Source organism: Balaenoptera borealis, assembly GCF_965194805.1.
Source record: "Balaenoptera borealis genome assembly, chromosome: 8".
In the NCBI taxonomy this organism is placed as follows: domain Eukaryota; kingdom Metazoa; phylum Chordata; class Mammalia; order Artiodactyla; family Balaenopteridae; genus Balaenoptera; species Balaenoptera borealis.
This window is the reverse complement of record NC_138865.1, coordinates 65,910,383-65,930,751: the sequence shown is the minus strand read 5'-3', so window position 1 is coordinate 65,930,751 and position 20,369 is coordinate 65,910,383. Positions and strand designations below refer to the sequence as shown.

At 42.7% G+C, this 20,369-nt stretch overlaps 1 protein-coding gene, 1 long non-coding RNA gene and 1 pseudogene across 4 annotated transcripts in view; 2 read left to right on the top strand and 1 right to left on the bottom strand.

The window, feature by feature from the left end:
- Window positions 1-13,144, top strand: part of LOC309634411 — a 40,167-nt gene extending 27,023 nt beyond the window's left edge. The window contains exon 6 of the long non-coding RNA XR_014248075.1: window positions 4,050-13,144. This is a non-coding gene — a long non-coding RNA (uncharacterized lncRNA). The remainder of the gene's footprint in view (window positions 1-4,049) is intronic.
- Window positions 13,145-13,793: 649 nt separating this feature from the next.
- Window positions 13,794-15,522, bottom strand: LOC309632792 (ubiquitin-conjugating enzyme E2 D2 pseudogene; annotated as a pseudogene). Its single transcript has one exon. The product of its transcript is annotated as a ubiquitin-conjugating enzyme E2 D2 pseudogene (transcript).
- A 1-nt stretch (window position 15,523) lies between these two features.
- Window positions 15,524-20,369, top strand: part of KDM4C (lysine demethylase 4C) — a 443,948-nt gene continuing 439,102 nt past the window's right edge. Inside the window, exons 1-3 of one of the 2 annotated variants that reach the window (XM_082404367.1) lie at window positions 15,524-15,770; window positions 16,265-16,359; window positions 16,563-16,617. The gene's annotated coding sequence lies outside the window, so the exon portion shown is untranslated. Of the gene's footprint in view, window positions 16,360-16,562; window positions 16,618-20,369 lie in introns of both variants that reach the window. The other variant, XM_082404366.1, reaches the window with a different exon arrangement.

Sequence of the window (20,369 nt, the reverse complement as noted above, 5' to 3'; positions counted from 1 at the left end):
TGAAATAAACCAAAAAACTTGAGCTTCATAGAACTTTCATCAGCCCAAATAAGTGCATTTATTTAAGATATTATTCTTAGCACTTTACCTCATTAATTAATTTTGGTTTATACAAAATACTCTTCTGAATGTCTACAATGTAGCAGTTATTTCTGAGCATTTCCTACTGGAAACTCACAGAAATGAACAAGCATATTTTGCATGCTGTAGGACTATTGAGAACAATCGTGGCAAAAATACGATAACATAAAAATAGGTGAGGTAATAATTTCACTATATATGTATATATATCAAATTATTATGTTGTACATAATAATTTATTATGTTATTGTTATGTTGTACACCTTAAACTAAATACAAGATATAATTAAAATACAATGTTGCATGTTAATTATATCTCAGTAAAACTGGGAGAAAAATAGGTTTTGGAGTATAGTTGAAAAACACCAGGAAGATCCTGGAACTAAAAGTCAAAGAATTTTCCCAGCTAGGTGTTTAGTCTGCCTTGGCATAATTACATTGAAAATGTTCTAATATTACCCTCAGTAAATCATATTCCAAGTATATGGGAGCAAATGGTAAATTGGGCTGGAAAGAGTTTCCTTACAGGCAGAGATTTTTACCCAACCAGTTAAAGAGTGTCAAAGAATTCTATTTTTCTGGAAATAATGAAAAGAATCATGATGTGTTGAATTTCAACAGTGACGCTCGAAGGCGTTTAAAAGTTGAATGAACTGGTTCTTTTTTTTAATTAATTAATTAATTTTTATTTTTGGCTGCGTTGGGTCTTTGTTGCTGTGCACGGGCTTCTCACTGCAGTGGCTTCTCTTGTTGCGGAGCACGGGCTCTAGGCGCACAGGCTTCAGTGGTTGTGGCCCACGAGCTCTAGAGCGCAGGCTCAGTAGTTGTGGCGCACGGGCTTAGTTGCTCCGCGGCATGTGGGATCTTCCCGGGTCAGGGCTCGAACCCGTGTCCCCTGCATTGGCAGGTGGATTCTTCACCACTGCGCCACCAGGGAAGCCCCGTGAACTGGTTCTTTAACATATTTGTATGTATACTATTGTGGAGTTAATGAAGAGAATCTCCTCGCATAAAGGACGCGGTAGGACTCCCCGAGTCCAGGTTAGACACCGCGGCACTGCCCGCCGTGCGGTCTCTGACGTCGCGCTTCTGATGTCACCGCTCTGGGGACTCCCATAGGTCCAGGTCGCCACGCGGACGCGTCTGATTCAGCCCAGTGTGAGGCGCTTCCCGCAGCTCCGTTTAGGTCCGTTCCTCCCTTCTGTTCATCTCACCTGGCCAGGGCTTTCCGGGCCTCAGGGGGCAGGAAATTAGGCAAAGGGGGTCCTTGTTCAGGTGAAGCACGGAGGACGGAATTGGACCGAGGAATGTAACGTAACCCCCCTAGGCCATGGAGGCTCACGCGGCGCCAAGTGTGCGGGGTAAGGCGCTCACTACAGCCGTTGATCGTCAGGTGATTCGCCTTTATGCACCTTTCGTGTACCTCCAGAAAGTCACGTGACACATGGAGACCTCTGGGTCCCAGGGGAATGTTTCTGTAACTGACAGCAGTCTGGCGTTTGACACCATAGGCGTTCATTGCCTATACAATGGCCCACTCACATTTTTAGATGGGGTCCTGACCTGTTCGCCCAGAAGATTGCTGTTGGGCTGGGGGTGCAGGGTGGAGGCATAGGTGAAGGCCTCCGGACTGCTTCTGAACACTGCTTCTTCACGACGGCTTCTGGAGGCATCACAAGGTGCTCACTTTTGGAGCTTGGGAAGGCAGGGGACAGTAGGGCAGTTTCCACCAATGTCCTTCATTCCTGTTGTGACTGTCAGTCTGGTGGAGTGAGCTGCCAGCTGAACTTTGCCCCTCCTGCTGTCTAAGACTTTTTCTGCAGTGCTTCCTGTATGTGGTCTTACCCACCACCATCATCTGGTCAGTTTGGCTCACCTCCTCAATTAAGGCTTAAACCCCCTTCCACTTTCTTTTTTACTAGGCACCCTTCAGGCTAATAAAAACAGGTAGGTCCTAATGAAACTTAAAAGCTTTTGCAAAGCAAAGGAAACTACAATCAAGACAAAAAGACAACCCTCAGAATGGGAGAAAATATTTGCAAACAAATCAATGGACAAAGGATTAATCTCCAAAGTATATAAACAGCTTATGTAGCTCAATATTAAAAAAACAAACAACCCAATCCAAAAATGGGCAGAAGACCTAAATAGACATTTCTCCAAAGAAGACATACAGATGGCCAAGAAGCACATGAAAAGCTGCTCAACATCACTAATTATTAGAGAAATGCAAATCAAAACTACAATGAGGTATATCACCTCACACCAATTAGAATGGGCATCATCAGAAAATCTACAAACAACAAATGCTGGAGAGGGTGTGGAGAAAAGGAAACCCTTTTGCACTGTTGGTGGGAATGTAAATTGATACAGCCACTATGGAGAACAGTATGGAGGTTCCTTAAAAAACTAAAAATAGAATTACCATATGACCCAGCAATCCCACTACTGGGCATATACCCAGAGAAAACCATAATTCAAAAAGACACATGCACGGGGCTTCCCTGGTGGTGGAGTGGTTAAGAATCCGCCTGCCAATGCAGGGGACATGGGTTCGAGCCCTGGTCCAGGGAGATCCCACATGCCACGGAGCAGCTGAGCCCATGCGCCACAACTACTGAGCCTGCGCTCTAGAGCCCATAAGCCACAACTACTGAGCCCACATGCCACAACTACTGAAGCTCATGTGCCTAGAGCCCGTGCTCCGCAACAAGAGAAGCCACCCTGATGAGAAGACTGCGCGCCACAACGAAGAGTAGCCCCTGCTCGCCACAACTAGAGAAAGCCCACGTGTGGCAACGAAGACCCAATGCAGCCAAAAATAAATAAATAAATAAAAATAAATTTTTAAAAATTACAAAAAAAAAAGACACATGCACCCCAATGTTCATTGCAGCACTATTTACAATAGCCAGGTCATGGAAGCAACCTGAATGCCCATCAACAAGACAAATGGATAAAGAAGATGTGGTACATATATACAATGGAATATTACTCAGCCATAAAAAGGAATGAAATTGGGTCATTTGTAGAGACGTGGATGGATCTAGAGCCTGTCATTCAGAGTGAAGTAAGTCAGAAAGAGAAAAACGAATATCATATATTAACGCATATATGTGGAACCTAGAAAAATGCTACAGGTGAACTGGTTTGCTGGGCAGAAATAGAGACACAGATGTAGAGAACAAACGTATGGACACCAAGGGGGGAAAGCGGCGGGGGGGTGGGGGTGGGGGTGTGATGAATTGGGAGATTGGGATTGACATGTATACACTGATGTGTATAAAATGGATGACTAATAAGAACCTGCTGTATAAAAAATAAATAAAATTCAAAAATTAAAAAAAAAAACCTTTTTGATATTTTTAACAAACTTCCTAAATATCAGAATCTGAATAAAGCTTTTTAGTCTCCACCTGACTCTGAGATACTTCGAAAGAACGTCTCTGAGACATCTCAGAGAGAGATGTCAAACTAATTTTATTTGGTGTGTTAAATTACTTCAAAAACATTGTCAAGTGATTGGAGATGAACCTTAGGTTATGGTGTATGGATAAATGTCATTTATATAGATATTCCAAAATTTATATGGAATCCCTAACATCTGATATGTCCTGATATGTTATCAATCATAACACTAGTTATTCTAAAATGTTATATCCAAGTTTCCTGCTAATTACATTGTACTCAAATCTTTAACCATGCTATTTTAAGTTTTGTCCTGATGCTTTTACAAAATGAAGATTTTCAAGAAGACTGATAAAAAGGAACTTTTAAAGAAATCTATGTTTCGGATAGCCTTTAGATAATATCACTGGACGGGGTAACATATGACAAAACTATTGAGAAACCTGATTATTTCATCCAGATGAATGGGAATTAATTACATGAAACTGAATAAAGTGGTAAATATGATTTGTAACTTTATGACTTTGGGAAATATACTGGCTTTAATCTTTGTTTTTCAGAAAAACCTTCTCTCTTATGCGATGACCTACAACAAGTTGATAAAGTATGCCTTTGTAAACAAAGACGAAACATTTATCTTTTTCTCTCTACCTGATCCTGCCAGAATTTGTTGTCTCCAGCTGGCTCTCCTGTGGATTTGATATTTATGTCAATCATTGTTTTAATTTGTTCTTTATTTCCAAATTGTTTGTGCTTTGTGTCTCCCTGCTGCACTATGTCAATGTTACTAGGTGCATTACTTATATCCTGTTTTATAAAATTGTTGCCTCTTGCAGTACCCAGTGTGTAACCAGGCCTCCAACAAAACTCCTGTGGCTAAACATCTTAAGGAAATAGATCACTTTTATAACATACAATAATTGTAATAATATGATCTAGGTATGGGAAGAAGCAGCAAAGGAAAATGTCTCCTGGATCATAATTAGAAGATCCAGAGAATCTTTAATTATCAATAGGGCCTAATCCAAAAAATAGCACCTGGAGTGGCATATCAAGAATCTTTGCCTGACCTGGGATGAGCCTTCCAGCACCGTGGGACAAAATTTGATCGTGAAATGTCTCCCAAATGTTGGTTAGATTCCTGACCAGGAGGAGAGGATCAGTCATCTGCAATTGCAGCCCTCCAACATGAGCTAATAAACCCTGAGGAAATTCAGGAAGGTGAAGAATACCTGCCATCTAGCAGCCATCAGACTGCAGCCACTCCCTGTGGTGAGCCCTGAGGACACTCAGGATGTGAAAATACAGGATACAGGCTCCAGATAGCTGTGGTGCATATCAAAGAAATGATTTCAGTGAGCCCAGACTCTTGCATCTTCCCATACATAGAAAAACACTAAATTCCTTAACTTGAGATGCAGCCTCCTGGGCTTGAAGCCCTCAAAATTCCTGATAACTCTCAACTTTTAGGTTGTGAATATTTTTACGTCTACAGGTGTAAAGTAGACACTTCCAAAGTGGAACAAAAGACAAATCTCAGCATTTGGAACACTGACGCCGATGGCAGACACTCTCAGAAAGATCCATCTGACGGAGCAGTTAGAACATTTTCACCCCTTTTTCCACAAGATTGTGGAATGGACATTGACAGTGGGGAATTGTAACAGGGAAGAGCTAAATCGGACTCCACACTGGATCTGTTTCTTTGACTTTAACCTTTGTTTTTCGTTGCTTTTGTTATAATCATACATAATGGCCTGCCTCAGGAAACCCTGCCCACCTGTGAATGGCTGCAAGACAAAAGAAACTAACACATCCTCTCACTGAGGCTGGTCATTCCAGGAGATGTTTTGCAAGACCTATGGCCCTTTTACTTTACTTCCTCACCTCCTCTCCCTCTCTGATTCTATAAAAGCAACTGGCATCTAGACCCAGATAAGATGGTTTATCGGAGACACTAGTCTGCCATCTTCTCAGACTTCTGGCTTTCCGAATAAAGTCGTATTCCTTGCCTCAAAAAAAACCAAAAACCAAAAAACAGAAAAACAGGTAGGTCCTTCAAATCAGTTGGAGAAGCTGAGTTCAAAATTATATTTGGAATATTTCCAGTGGAGTAAAAAATATTTCAGCAATGCAGACAATTTGTGTTGTGAGTGATGGTGTTGTTGGTAAGATGTGTCTTGATATGCTACACAACAATAAGTTAATGTCTGAATACGTTCCATGGTTTCTGACAACTATGCAGTCAGTATCTGGTGAGAGCCATACACTTATGGACTTTTTGATCCTGCAGGACAAGAAAGATATTTGACAGAACAACCCCTCAGCTATCCACAAACATATATTTCTAGTCTTTTTCAGTGGTCTTCGGCCCTTATTTGGAAATGTGAAAGAAAAGTCGGTACCTGAGATAATTCACCATTGTTTGAAGACTCCTTGTTTGTTGGAACCAAAATTGATCTCAGAAGTGTGATACCCTCTATTATCGAGAAGCTTGCCAAGAACACAGAAACCTCTCGCTCCGCAGACTGCTGAAATGCTGTTTTGTGACCTGAAGGCTGTCGAATACATGCAGTGTTCTGCATTCTCACAGAAAAACCTAAAGGATGCATTTGACAAAAACACTATTGACTGCCTGAGAGACTCTGGAACCGAAGAAAAGCCGCAGGTGAGTGCTGCTTTGAACATATCTCCAGAACTCTGCACCATTGGTGTTGTCATCAGACTAAAAGCAATGTTTAAATCAAATTAAAAATTAAGGCTCTGAGCCAATTTAATGTACCATTGTAAAAATGTATAATTTAAATGATACGTTAATTTTTTGTGCTATGAATACTTATAAAGTGTTAGAGAAAAGTTTTTTGATGTCCAATGTGTTTCCTGTGTAAATAGTGTCTGTTGGTTGACAAATCAAAAGTTTCTGTCTTGATGGCATTATTGCGGTGTTAGCAGATGCTTGCCAGCAGGTGTGACTAGTAAACAGTGACAATATAGGGCTTCTTGCCAAAAAAAAAAAAAGTTTGGGGACAAAGAAGGTGAATTTACCACACTGAAGTCCTCCAGCAGTCATAGAAAAAACCATGTCCTCTCAGACGTGTAACTCCTGCCAAAAGTTGACCTTATCTATGGTAAAAGAGGCCATACCATTGTGGCCCTTGAAACTTGTCTGTACTATCTTTTATTCAGTGAAAAGTTCACACACCCAAGTGGTTGTAACTGATACCTCTGAATGTATTGTGGGAACAGATGTGTTGCGTATGTATAATACTTCTCTTGATTATTAGGAATGTTCCCAGTGGGGAAATGCCACAAATTAAACAGTGCTAGTGGGATGAGTATACAACTAGGAGCCCACCTGGATCTTTCAGCCCAGTTATGAGCTACTAGTAGAGCAGGACAGGATGCCAGGTGAAGGGAGGAGAGGGGATGAGCAGATAACTATACTGACTAAGGAAGTGGTAGTAAGAGGACACATAAGGAAACTATCTAGCAGGCTATACAGACTGTCCTCTTATTTCGACTGGCTAGTTCTAATGAGCCTTTTGAGCTTCAAATATCAGTGCTTGACAGTGCTTGCAGTAGACTGCATCTGTGGCACTAGGCAGTGGTGCCCACTAGGGTTTTGGACAGAGCATTTTCCTAACACCACTGCCTGGTATACTCCATTTGAGGGGTAATTATTGGCCTGTTATTGAGTGCTGGTGGACCCTGAGAAGCTAACTAAGCAATAGCACATGATGTTATTCTCTGACCTGCCCATTCTGGAGTGGGTCAAAAATAAAAATGCCAACAAAGTGGGTATTGCCCAGCAAGCATGCATTATGAAATGGAAATAGTATATCCAGGAAAGAAGTAAGACTTGGTGTATTACTTTTCTATTGCTGCTGTAACAAAGTACCACAAACTTAGTGGCTTAAAACAACACAAAATTGTCTTACAGTTCTGAAAGCTAGAAGTCCAAAATGGGTTTCAGTAGACTGAAATAAAGGTGTTGGCACGGCTGCCCTCCTTCTAGAGGTTCTAAGGAAGAATCAGTTTCCTTGCGTTTTCCAGTTTCTGGAGGGTCTTGGCTCATGACCCCTTCCTCACATCATTTCAGCCTCTTGCTTGCATCATTACATCTCCTACTACCTCTTCTATAGTCAAATCTCCCTCTGGCCTCTTTCTGTTAAGGACACTTGTGATTACATTTAGGGCCCAAATGGATAATCCCCATCTCAAGATCCCTAACTTGATCACATCTGCAAAATCCCTTTTACCACATAAATTAACACTCATAGGTCACAAGGATTAGAACCTGGAAATCTCTGGGGGCTGTTATTCAAACTACCACACTGGGCATTAATGGAATCTCACAGCTACATAATTACTAGGAAGATGTGTCTATCTCAGATGCAGGATCTATGCTATCACCTTAGGCTTCTTGGGGGCCTGGGTACACTACAGCTCCTAAGGATGCCTAAGCCTCATGGATATGCCAGCTAAGTTAAAGGTCAAAGGGGTTGTGTAGGAAAGAGTTAACATAGCAGATCTGAGCCTGCTTATCCTTAGGAAGTTCTGCTTACAAGGTTGGCCTTTTGCTGGTGTCTGAGATGTGATTTGGGGAGGGTTCCCACCATCCACAGAACTGATATGAGTGGCTCATTGTACCTAAAATGTTTGTACAACCAGTGTGGATTATGCTGGATACCTGCTTTCCTCCTGGGAGTCTGGAATTTTGGTATGTGTTAGGCAGAAAGTGCCTACATGACCAGTCCCCCAGTAAAGCCTTGGGCTCTAATGTGCTTGCTCCCTGTGCCTTTTCTATCTGCTGTCTTGTTTTGTATCATTTCACAGTAATAAATCTTAGCTGTGAGCACAACTATATGCTGAACATTGTCCTCCTAGTAAATCATCAGACCTTGGGGGAGGGTGGTCTTGAGGACCCCTACCTCAGTTGGTGTCAGAAATGGGATTTGCTAGCCCAACTCTGACTCACTGAAATATGGCAAAAACAGCTTGAGGAAGGTAAAGGTGAAGGAGTGAGGGATAACACATCTTTAGTACTAACTATGCTGGCTATTGAGTCATTCACGGGATGAAACAGCAGTATTTTCTGAGAGGTGGAAGTTACCTGTGGAATTTGAAAATGATAGATCCAACTCCAGGAGAGTTGGCTTGCTGGATCTCCTGGCTGTTTCTAGCTGTGCTGGCTGAAGCGAGGGGCAAAAGTGCAGCCTGTGCTAAAATGTGCTAAAGTGAGGGGGAAAAGGTGATGCCTTTTTGTATTTTGTTCTCTCCTTCATGTGGGAGGAGAAAGGGCCCCCAAATTCCCAAAGGTGAGTTTGGATGACCCAGAAATATTAAAAGTTTGTATTGCTTTTTTTTCCAAGTTGAAGGAAAAAAATGTTAGGTCAGTTCCCACGGCTAGAGCAAAGCAAACCAGAGGGGGAAAAGGGAAAAAAGCACTGCAGTCATTTCTTCAGCCTAGTTACCATCACTGGTACAGTAGCCCTATCCTCCCTCTCCTGCCCCCAATTCCAGCTGAGAGTCTTCCTTGGTAGCTCTAATGTTAATCCTGGAAATGTTAAATTTACTGGTAGAGGGTTGAGTAAATTTCCATTTAAAGGTTGAGGGGGGTGCGCTGTGTTGAAATAGCTTTGTGCTTTGTGGTTTTTGCATCTGGATGTAGGATAAAAATTGATGGAAAATATTATATGCTTATAATTTCATAAATGCTACAGGGATCATCCCAGGCAGGGAAAGTTGCAAAGAAAAAGTGTTAGTGGGACACACAAATACTTGCTTTTTGCCATTGGTGGGTGGATTGAAATTTTTTTTTTTTTTTTTTTTGAGTGTTGAAAACAAAGTCAGTCTCTGTAACTGATGATATTTGTTATACTTTTTGCCTATTGTAACTTCTGGAAAAAAATGAAACAACATGAAAAGAGAGGCACTCTCCAGATAGAAATACACTTTTGGAGTTTTACAAAGCAGATTTGAGTTGCTAATGAGCTTTTGTAAAATCAGATGTCTGATCCATAAAGCCTGATGATTTTCCAGCCTGATGTGCATATTTTTGGGTGGGTCTTTTTGGACTCTAAGGCTGACAAGATAAAAAGGGCGTCATAAAGCCTCACTTGTCAGTTGGACTTGGAACATGGCTCTCTGGCCTTGTAGTATCTGGGCTTTGAATATGCTGCTAAAGAAAAGCTGCTGGCTTTTTTGGAATCCTGACGCTTAATTGCCTAGACCTGACTCTAAGCTGAAACCTGGTTTGGGCTATTTCAGCCTCAGCACTAGCTGTGCCAAACTAAAAGCTGACGAAGTTCTGCTCAAAAAATAAAACTCAGATTCTGGAATAGTTACACATTTAGGACACTTCTCTGTGGGCTAAATTGTGGAAACATCATGGATGCTGGCTGGACCATCTGGGTCACAAATGCCCACAGAAAAGGGCTTATTTCTGATGGGGCCGTGTGAAATTGAGCTGCTGATCAGCTCTATATTTCTGATACAGAGACTGAATGCATTCCTAACAGGATTCCTGCAAAAGCTAGGGAGTGTGACACCTCCACCCACTACTAACAGGTCAGACTCTGGACCCCGTTTCAGGGTCGTCTCACTGCTGTTGACTTGTATTCAGCTTTCTAAATTAGTTGCAGTTTGCAATGGCGGTCTGATAGCCTGACTCTACTTCCCTCACCTTTTTCCTGGTATACACACCTTAGTAAGGCAGTTTGATTATTAAATGCAGCTGTCCCCAGAAAGGGACTGATCTTTTCTAGGCTGTTCCCTGGATAAATGATTAGGACAAAATGGATGGCAGGTTATTAAGCCCATTATAATTATCTTTTAAAAATTTAAGATTTCATTCTGACCCATTTCGAATATGATGTGTCTTTCTGGTTAAATTATACAAAAATGTTTTTCTGTGAAAATGCTTTTATGCCTTTTGCATACAACTTTTCCAGGTGAATGGCCTAGATGAGAGTAGGGGATAATTGAAAAAATGTTGTTACCATTGCTGAACAGGACACAACTGTTTTTGTAATGATGCAGGAAAAAGTAAAACCCCAGCACCTGGGGATGGGGAGGCAGGGGGGGAAGGGCATTAATGATCTTTGTTTTTTAGAACTGTTCCTGGAAGCCTTGCCCTCTTCCTAAAGGAAAAACTATATGCCTTTTCAAGCTGCGAGTTCTCTGAATTAAACTGGTTGCTGAGGCTAGGCTCACACCTTACCAGCACTGAGATGGCAGGGGGTGACCCCAGTGCCAGCACTTTCCTGCAGAACACCTATAGATGTTGTCCACACTTGTGAAGCTGTTGAACTGATGTTATAGACAGGTAAAACTGTTTGGAACTGACTTGCCTCAGGGAGTCCCTCTGAAATCAGGGACTGAACTGCATAATTTGGACTGGACTGAGAACCCAGAGTGGGAGGTTTGACAGTACAAGGCCACATGGGGCCCTGATAACCTGTGCTGCCTGACTAATGTATGTCCTGCTTGGCATGCCCCAACATTTGTGAACTCTTTGTTTCTATGGTTACCACTTGCGATCTCTGGGACTGTACTTGTCTGTGTGCCTCGACTATCATACTACCTCAGCCCTGGAAAGCTTTCAGGTCAGCTTCAACTTACTGGCTGTGCCTGAATTGATGCCTTGGGCTAGGTTAAAAAAAAAAAAAAGTTAATCAGAAGCTTAAGGATGAAGTCATCTGGCTTTTTCAGATAGATCTGTATAGTTAGTGGGACTTGTTTTAATTGGCTAAGTAAAGGACCCTGAAAGGGCATAACTGAGATCAGTACTGCAGGCCGCTCTCACCCTGCTGCAGGAGGTCCTACTGATAATACTTTCGCTGTAAAGATGCCTTGGCCAAGAGCCAAGAGCCTGCTTATCCTTGGAAAGTACTGCTTACAAGGTTGGCCTGGTGTCTAGGATGTGTTTTGGGGAGGGTTCCCACCATTCACAGAACTGATACGAGTGGTTCAGTGTACTTAAACTGTTTGTACAACCAGTGTGGTTTATGCTAAATAGCTGCTTTCCTCCTGGGAATCTGGAATTTTGGTATGTGTTAGGCAGAAGGTGCCTACGTGACCAGCTCCCAATGAAAGCCTTGGGCACTGTCTCTAATGAGCTTCCCCAGGAGGTAACATTTCACATGTGTTGGCACAACTTGTTGATGGGGGAATTAAGCTGTCCTGTGTGACTCTACTGGGAGAGGACTTGGAAGCTTGTGCCTGGTTTTCTCTAGGCTTTCCACCATATGCCTTTTTCGTTTGCTGACTTTGTTTTGTATCCTTTCACTGTAATAAATCATAGCTGTGAGTACAACTATGTGCTGAATTTTGTCAGTCCTCCTCGTGAATCACTGAACCTGGGGTGTGGCCTTGGGGCCCCCTATACAGGAATGTACTGGAATGGTACAGCTGTGCAGCTTTAAAGAAAACTGTAAAACTATGCATGGAAAAGGGAACTCTGCTCATTGAGCATAGTTTAAGTTGTGGTGTTTGCTCTAAAAATGCCTCCCAAAATATGCCTTGTTGCATTTTCATTGACTCATGGCATTGGGCAATGGGCTAGCAGTGTAGTCTGGTACTTGGCAGCAGGAAAGTTGGATGATCAAGTCTTAGCTCAGAGGGGCCAAACGGGGAATAAGATTGCACAAGACCCATGCCCTCTGTTTGTGACCCATGTGAATGCCTATGGAAAAGGACTCTTGGAGGATGAACATCAGTGGAAACAAGCTGATTTGACCTGAGCTTCCCAGGTAAGGACCATAGCCACCTGAATATACTATTGCACAGGGCAGCAATCCATCTACACGTCAGAACCGGGCCTAAAAATAAGCTCCAGTGATTCCAGCACCTGAGACAAAGGAAGCCTGGCACACATACCCAAACTGCCAACTACACAGTCAAGTAGCAAAGGGAACTTGGGGACACATAGTCTGGGGCACTGGACCTGGCTGGTCTTGGCATGTGGACTGTGTAATTAACTCATTCACTCTTTTCCTCCCAAGTCTACCTCCTGGGATATGGGGATACTGGAATTTGTGTGTATCAAAGAGGAGCCAGGAGGTGGGAGATTCTAACTCGATGTCCTTTTGCTGCCCAGCTAAGCTTGCTAGATTTGGGCGGTTATGGATAATGATGATAATGATCATGGATGTGAGATGACAACTCTAAAGTGCTTCTAGTGTTGCCCACATATCAGAGGACTGTAGATGTTCTAGGTGGTACAAGGAAGAAACTACTGAGCCACCTAGGAACAAGTCTGGGCGTATGGTGTGAATAAGACATGGGGACAACTGGCAAAAGGGTGACATGATTGCTGTGGGGACTGATGCCAAGCACTTGGGTGTGGCAGCTAGCACAGGACAACCTTAACTGCTGGGGAGGGATGGGACTGGGGAGGGTCCATTCATCTCTTTCAGCTCTGATCTGCAGAGCATCTGGCTAGTTTTTTTTTTTTTAATGTAATGACTGTAGTAATCAGTTTATTACATAGATTAATCATTCTTGAACGTACAAGCTCCAGAGGTGCAATTGGGTCTTTAAATATACACAAGTATTTCCATCGAATGAATTTTCACCCTTACATCCAGATAGACCTAAGCAGTTAAAAACATAAGAAAAATAAGAGCTATTAGCTATGTATTAACTGAGAAACCACATACAAACCAAAGAATATGGAAGAGAGAAAAAGGGGCTGAAGGACGAAGGTTGAAGGGTGGGGAGATGTAAAAGAGTTGGAAACAAAGCCCATCACACTTTACTTACTAATAGCTGCAATCCATTTAAATGTTGACCAGTTAAACTTAGACCTTAAAATACAGGATGTAGGTAGAGTTTAATCTGATTGGTCATAACTTTCACCTAAGACGTTAAGTCCTTTGGAATAAAATGAATACAGAAACAGCTTCATGTTCTTCGCCTTGCTTTTCATAACTGTTTTGAGTTTAATGGGATTTCACTTAAAAAACAGTCTCCTACAGGTCAGTGGAGCTTTCCTTCCCCATCCAAGCACACACCATACCCACCACCCCTCACTCTGCTGTTATCCAAATTTAAGTCAATAAGGAAAGCTTTTAGTCTCACACCTAGGTTATGCCTGGAGAACTGGCTTGTCACACACACACTTCTCTGCTAGGAGGCAATGTTGGCACAGAAGTACAGTATTTCTAGTTTGTTGTTCCAAGTATGTACAACACACAGCACTGCTGTATCAGGTGAACGTGCACAGGGGAAGATGAGGCCTGGGCTCATAGAAAGCAGTCAAATGGAAATCAAAAGGACTTTCTTTCAGAGGTCCCCTATCTTTATTTGTAGAGGTTATCCAATAATTTCTTTAATGACATCGCATACTTCTGAGTCCATTCCCGAGCTATTCTGTTGTACTTTTCTCTATCTGTAGATCCGAGCAATCTCAGGCACTAAAGGATCATCTGGATTGGGATCACACAACAGAGAACAGATGGACAAAAGTACTCTTGAAATAGTGCTGGAGACCACTGTGACCGCAGAATATCAAGACAAATGCTGCCATTACTGTTAATATTTGGATGATAAAGTCTTGTTGTAAATGCAACCTTAGGTGGTTTGAAGGGGTAATCTGCTGGGAAATGAATGTCAAGAAAAATACTCCACCCTGATAGGGACTGTCATTTGGCCCCATTATTGTAGCTTGCCCATGGAACATATCATCTCCAACGGGACCTGCTGAACACTGTGCTGGGGGGTCCCGCGCCAGGTCGTTGAATTCCTTGTGGATTCTCTTCAGAGCCATCGCGGGGGGCGGGAACAGGGGCAGGGCAGGGACGGGGAAGGGGCCAGGGGGCGCGAGGCCGCCTTGGTGATCGCGGGTCGGCCGGAGAAGATGGGGAGTTCCGGAGCGCGGGTCCGGCGGGACGGACTTGGGGCCGTGGCCCACTCGGCTCCTGAGCCTGCCGTAGGGGTCACCGCATCATCCGGCGGCGGCCCCTTTATGCGCTGCCGCTCGAGCCGCCCCCGCGGCAGCTGCCGCTTCCTTCCAGGCTCAGCGCCGCCTCCTCAGCTGCCGCCGCGGATCCCTCCGCCAGGGAGCAAGAGCCCAGGCCTCGGGCTCGGCCGGCTACTCTGGGTCGGACGGTCGGAGGGACTGCTTGCTGCAGGGGGACCGAGGGACGCGCGGGCGGGCGGCCTGGCTAGTTTTTAAGGCAGACTGACACCTCCAACTTGACCACTGGCCGATAGGGAATCTTAATCCAAGAGCTCTCAGAAGCTTCCCAGCAGCTGCTGACTGCAGGAGTTCACAGCTGCCACGCCAGACAGTAGAACAAGATCAACTTTCTCGAACCCGATCCGATTTCCTTTTACCTATTCACAGGCCTGTTTACAGACTATAGCAACTGCTCTAAGTTAAATCGATTGTTGTATCTCTGTTGCCTGGGACAAATTAAAAGGATTTGTATAATTAGGATATCTGATGGAGTGGCCCATGTTTCTAAAGAGAGTTCTTGGCTAGTGATGTGAGCGGTTAGGGGGTGAAGTTGTAGGGAAACTGCTCTGTGCAGGTGTCCTTGCAAATATCCATATAGGCCACGTAGACAAGGCTTCACCTCAGGAGATCTAAGTCTTGGTGAAATGCCCCATAATCCTCTCAGAACTTGAGAGAGTGGGAGGCTTGGGAGGAGCTGCTACAAGGCCATTTCTCACCCTCCTTTTTATCTTTCCTCGAGGCTGTTATGAGACAATTTCTTACTGCCTCCCAGGCTCTGGTAAGATATAAGGGCTTCTGCCTTGAAACTCCTCTCTTCCCCACACTTTAGGGTACAGCTGCATGCTATAAAATTGCTTAGCAGGAAATACTCAAACTGCTTAGTATAAAACTGGTTCCTGGGACTTCCCTGGTGGTCCAGTGGCTAAGACTCCATGCTCCCAGTGCAGGGGGCCCGGGGTTCGATCCCTGGTCAGGGAACTAGATCCCACATGCCACAACTAAGAGTTCGCTTGTCGCAACTCAAAAGATCCCACATGCTGCAACGAAGATCCAGCACGGCCAAATAAATAAATAAAACTGGTTCCTCAGAACCAGAGCGCCTTATCACCCATGTTGCCTTGTTATCTGACCCCTTTTGCTTTAGTGCTGTCTTGTGGGGCAAAGGACACAGGGAGCTGGCACCTTTGCGGATCTTGCTATTGCTGTCTATGGAAATAAGAAACTGCCTGACTAAAAAGGACTAATTATTTCTTCAGCAGCTGAATGTCTCAGCCTTGCATGAGGGCAAGGACAAATGCTCTGCACCCACCCTTGGCCCGTAAGTATGGATTTCTTTCTTCTCCCAACTCAGTTTAAATACTAGTTAAATTTGAGTATGTTAGAAAAGTGATCAGGACTAGTTTTTGTTTTTATTGTTACAAAAATTTTTGTTTTTGGAAGTAAAGCATGCTCATGATGACTTTGTAACAGATGAATTCTAGGCTTGAACTGTTGAGCCTAGAACCACTGGTTCCTGTCTGGAGAGTAATCTGGGACCTCTTAGTGTTTTATTTTTCTGTTTTGGTGGTATGTGTGAAATTGTCGTTGTTGTTGTTTTTTAATCTTGTTTTCTGTTGTTGTTTGCTTGTTTTTTAATTCATTAATAAGTGAACAGCCTTTGGAAGGGAGGAGGACAGATTGAGTCCACATTGTACTTCCTAGATCTAGTTTAGAAAAGATACTCCCCACCTGGTACTCTTAGGAATTCCAAATACCTCATTTAATAACATACTTCCTTAAAAAATTTGCCTTTTCTCTTCCACCCATGAATAGGTCTGGTATTTGATGGAACTCATGAAAGTGGGTGAACCTAACTTGCCCCTCTTCTATAGGATGCAGTGAATGCATATGTGACTGTGACTTTTCAGGTAATTTGTCATTTCCTTATTTCTTTGAAGTTAACTTCTAACTCCTTTTATTGATAATGAAGAAAAATATTGCACTTTTTGAAATACACCAATTGAAATGAGTGCATAATTTAAATAGTTTTTCCTTGTCAAAAAAAAGTAGATGTAGCAACCAATCTATGTTTCCCATGTATACTTATATTATCATTATCTCCAATTTATAGAGAAGGAAACCGAGGCTTACAGAAGCTCTGTGTGACCACATTTCCACAATTCACAGTGAGTAGAACTGGGACTTGAACTCAGGTCTGTCTGACGTCAAGTCATTCCCTTAACCACTCTGCTCTACTACAGGAAATTACAAATGAACCTCAGAGGAGCTCATAATTTGACAGGGAATTTGAGGGAGGCCCAAGTTAGACATAATTATGAGGCAGGGCCTCCATTTGATTTATGTTGGCAGTTATGACCTAGGGCAGGCTTATAGTAGGGGCTCAAAAACTATGTGTTGAAAATAAATGATAGGCATTAGTACCAGTATTCTGAGGAGCTGGTACATTCACCTCTGAGTGGACATATCATAATGTAGAGGCAGCAGGGAAACCCAGAACAGAAGCTCAGTAGAAGCAGGACACCAAGGTCAAATGGAGAAATCCTAGAAATAATCTCCTGCAGATGTGTTGACACAGGTTTTAAATCTCCCTGTGCAGATTTTTTTTTTTTTTTTAAAAGAAATTCACGGTCTTTTATTTATTTATTTATTTATTTATTTATGACTGTGTTGAGTCTTCGTTTCTGTGCGAGGGCTTTCTGTAGTTGCGGCAAGTGGGGGCCACTCTTCATCGCGGTGCGCGGGCCTCTCACCATCGCGGCCTCTCTTGTTGCGGAGCACAGGCTCCAGACGCGCAGGCTCAGTAGTTGTGGCTCACGGGCCCAGTTGCTCCGTGGCATGTGGCATCTTCCCAGACCAGGGCTCAAACCCGTGTCCCCTGCATTGGCAGGCAGATTCTCAATCACTGCGCCACCAGGGAAGCCCCTCCCTGTGCAGATTTAAATGTCTTTCTTTCCTCTCTTTTAAAAATATGTTTTAGGTCTGAGAACTTAAGATCAGCCTACAGGCAGCCCATTCCAGTCAGCTTGAGTGCCCACAATTTCTCACCCTCCAGCCTCTACATCTGTGTTGATGCTGTACTGAATGTCTGTTTCCTGCCTTTCAATCTCTTACAATTCTTCTATCCTACAGTGCACATACATAAAGTTTCTATTTCTTAAAACTGCAATAAATCACTTTCAAAAATAAAAATAGTAACAGATACTCCCTCTCCCACCTGCTATCTTTAGAGGCAAACAGACCAGGGTTCAACCCTAGATTTTGCTGCTTCCTAACTGGAAAATTGCCTTGGTTACTTATTCTCCTCAAGACTCAGTTACCTCTCCTGAAAAATGGGGATTTTTTTTTTTTTTTTAACGTCTAACAGGGTAAAAGTGATATGAAATTAAATCATGCATGTTGGGACTTCCCTGGAGGTCAAGTGGTTAAGACTATGCGCTTCCACTGCAGGGGGCATGGCACAGACTCAGTCCCTGGTCGGGGAACTAATATCCCACATGCCAGGAATGCTGCCAAAAAAAATTATGCATGTTAACCATCTAGCTCAATACCTGCCATATAATTCGCCCTCAATATATGTCATTTTCATCCCTTTTCACTACTTATCCCAGAATGATATAATCCTTTCCTTTACATCTGGTAAAACTTCACTTCATGGGCATGTCTCACTTTCTACCTGTACTGTGTTTTTTTTTTTTTTTTAATTTATTTAATTAATTTATTTTTTATTTTTGGCTGCGTTGGGTCTTCGTTGCTGCGTGCGGGCTTTCTCTAGTTGTGGCAAGCGGGGGCTACTCTTTGTTGCGGTGCGTGGGCTTCTCATTGTGGTGGCTTCTCTTGTTGTGGAGCACGGGCTCTAGACACGTGGGCTTCATTAGTTGCAGCATGCGGGCTCAGTAGTTGTGGCTCACGGGCTCTAGAGCGCAGGCTCAGTAGTTGCTCCGCGGCATGTGGGATCTTCCTGGACCAGGGCTTGAACCCGTGTCCCCTGCATTGGCAGGCGGATTCTTAACCACTGTGCCACCAGGGAAGCTCCTGTACTGTGGTATTTTTGTAGTTGTCTTATTTTCCCTGTAAGACTACAGTGTCCTTAAGGAGAGAGGATTGCTTAGAATGCAAGATCCAGTCCCTGCTTCCCTACATCCAACTCCCTCACCCCCCATTTACACAGAGTTCTTTGTACACAGTATGTTCTTGTTAAAGACTTGTTAAAACATGATTAAAATAAAAGAGAGGAAAGAAAAAATGAAGAGATAAAATAACAGACTGTTGCATTAAAAAATTTATTGAAGTCATCAAAATGATTCAGAAAGATTTCCAACTAATATTTACCTGTCATGTACCCTTCTCTCCCAAATTGTAGTACTAAAATATAGCATGTAACTTTTTTTTCTTTGAAAAGTAATGAATAGTGGGAATTCCCTGGTGGTCCAATGGTTAGGACTCTGTGCTTCCACTGCAGGGGGCATGGGTTCCATCCCTGGTCTGGGAACTAAGATCCCACAAGCCGTGGAACGTGGCCAAAAAAACCCCGAAAGTAATAAATATTGTAAAAGTGGATCTAGCTGTTTGGGTTTTAGTGATTGGTATTTGTTCATTCCTTTTACTTGCCTCGTCTAATTTGACTATCTGGCAAAAAGGTTCCCAAATATCTCAACTACCAATATAACTGAACTGTCACTCACAAAAAGGAAATCAGAAGGAGGTATCAACTGGCTAAGCTCCAGGATTGTAGAAAAACCCTAATAATTAGTGACCCAAAAAATACTGTCTAAAATCTGCCATCTAGTGTGGACTTTGTAAAATTACATATTACTGGACACATTAATGCTATGATTACTACTAGGGCTTCCCTCAGTGGACACTAGGTTTCAAAATTTTAATTGTCAAACAAAATGATCAAAAGTAGCATTAAGGGCTTCCCTGGTGGCGCAGTGGTTGAGAATCTGTCTGCCAATGCAGGGGACACGGGTTTGAGCCCTGGTCTGGGAAGATCCCACATGCCGCGGAGCAACTAGGCCCGTGAGCCACAGCTACTGAGCCTGCGCGTCTGGAGCTTGTGCTCCGCACCAAGAGAGGCCACGACAGTGAGAGGCCCGCGCACCGCGATGAAGAGTGGCCTCTGCTCGCCGCAACTAAAGAAAGCCTTTGCACAGAAATGAAGACCCAACACAGCCAAAAATAAATAATTAATTAATTAATAAAAAAAAAAAAGTAGCATTAAATTTGATTTCCCATTTAGTTTTAACCATAGATATATAGAGAGGTAGAGAGATAGATAAATGCTAAATAGATATAAATAGATTGATATGCAAAATAGAGCTTTCGCTCAGCATAGTAAGGTGGTATTGGAAACCTTTAAATATAAAAACTATCTAATAATGAACTTATATAATTGGTAATAAAAACAAAGAAACATATTCCCCTTGTTTATCCTTATTATTGGTAAATGTCATTCCTGACAGGAGAGGGTGAGTAGGAAAGTATCATTTGTTGGGCACAATCTCTGTGCCAGGCTCTTAACCTACTTTAATCTAATTTAAATCTTATCTTTTGGTCTTTGAGTTAAAATATTATAAACCTCATTTTACATATAAAAAAATTAAGACCTAAAAGGTGAAGAAATTGGCTTTCTATCACAGCTGGTTAGTAAAAGCACCAGGATTTGTACCCATGTCTGGAAACTCCAAAGCTCATGTTCTTTCATCTCCATACTGCCTTTTATACTTTGTGAAATGCTGGAAATAGTGTACCAACTTACACTATGTAGCAATAATCCCCTCTTTCATTTCTGATATCAGTAATTGATGTGTTCTCTCTCTCTCTTTTTTTGTTTTCAGTCTTGCTAGAGATTTATCAATGTTTTTTTATCCTTTCAAAGAACCACCACCTTTTAGTTTCATTAATTTTCTGTATTGTT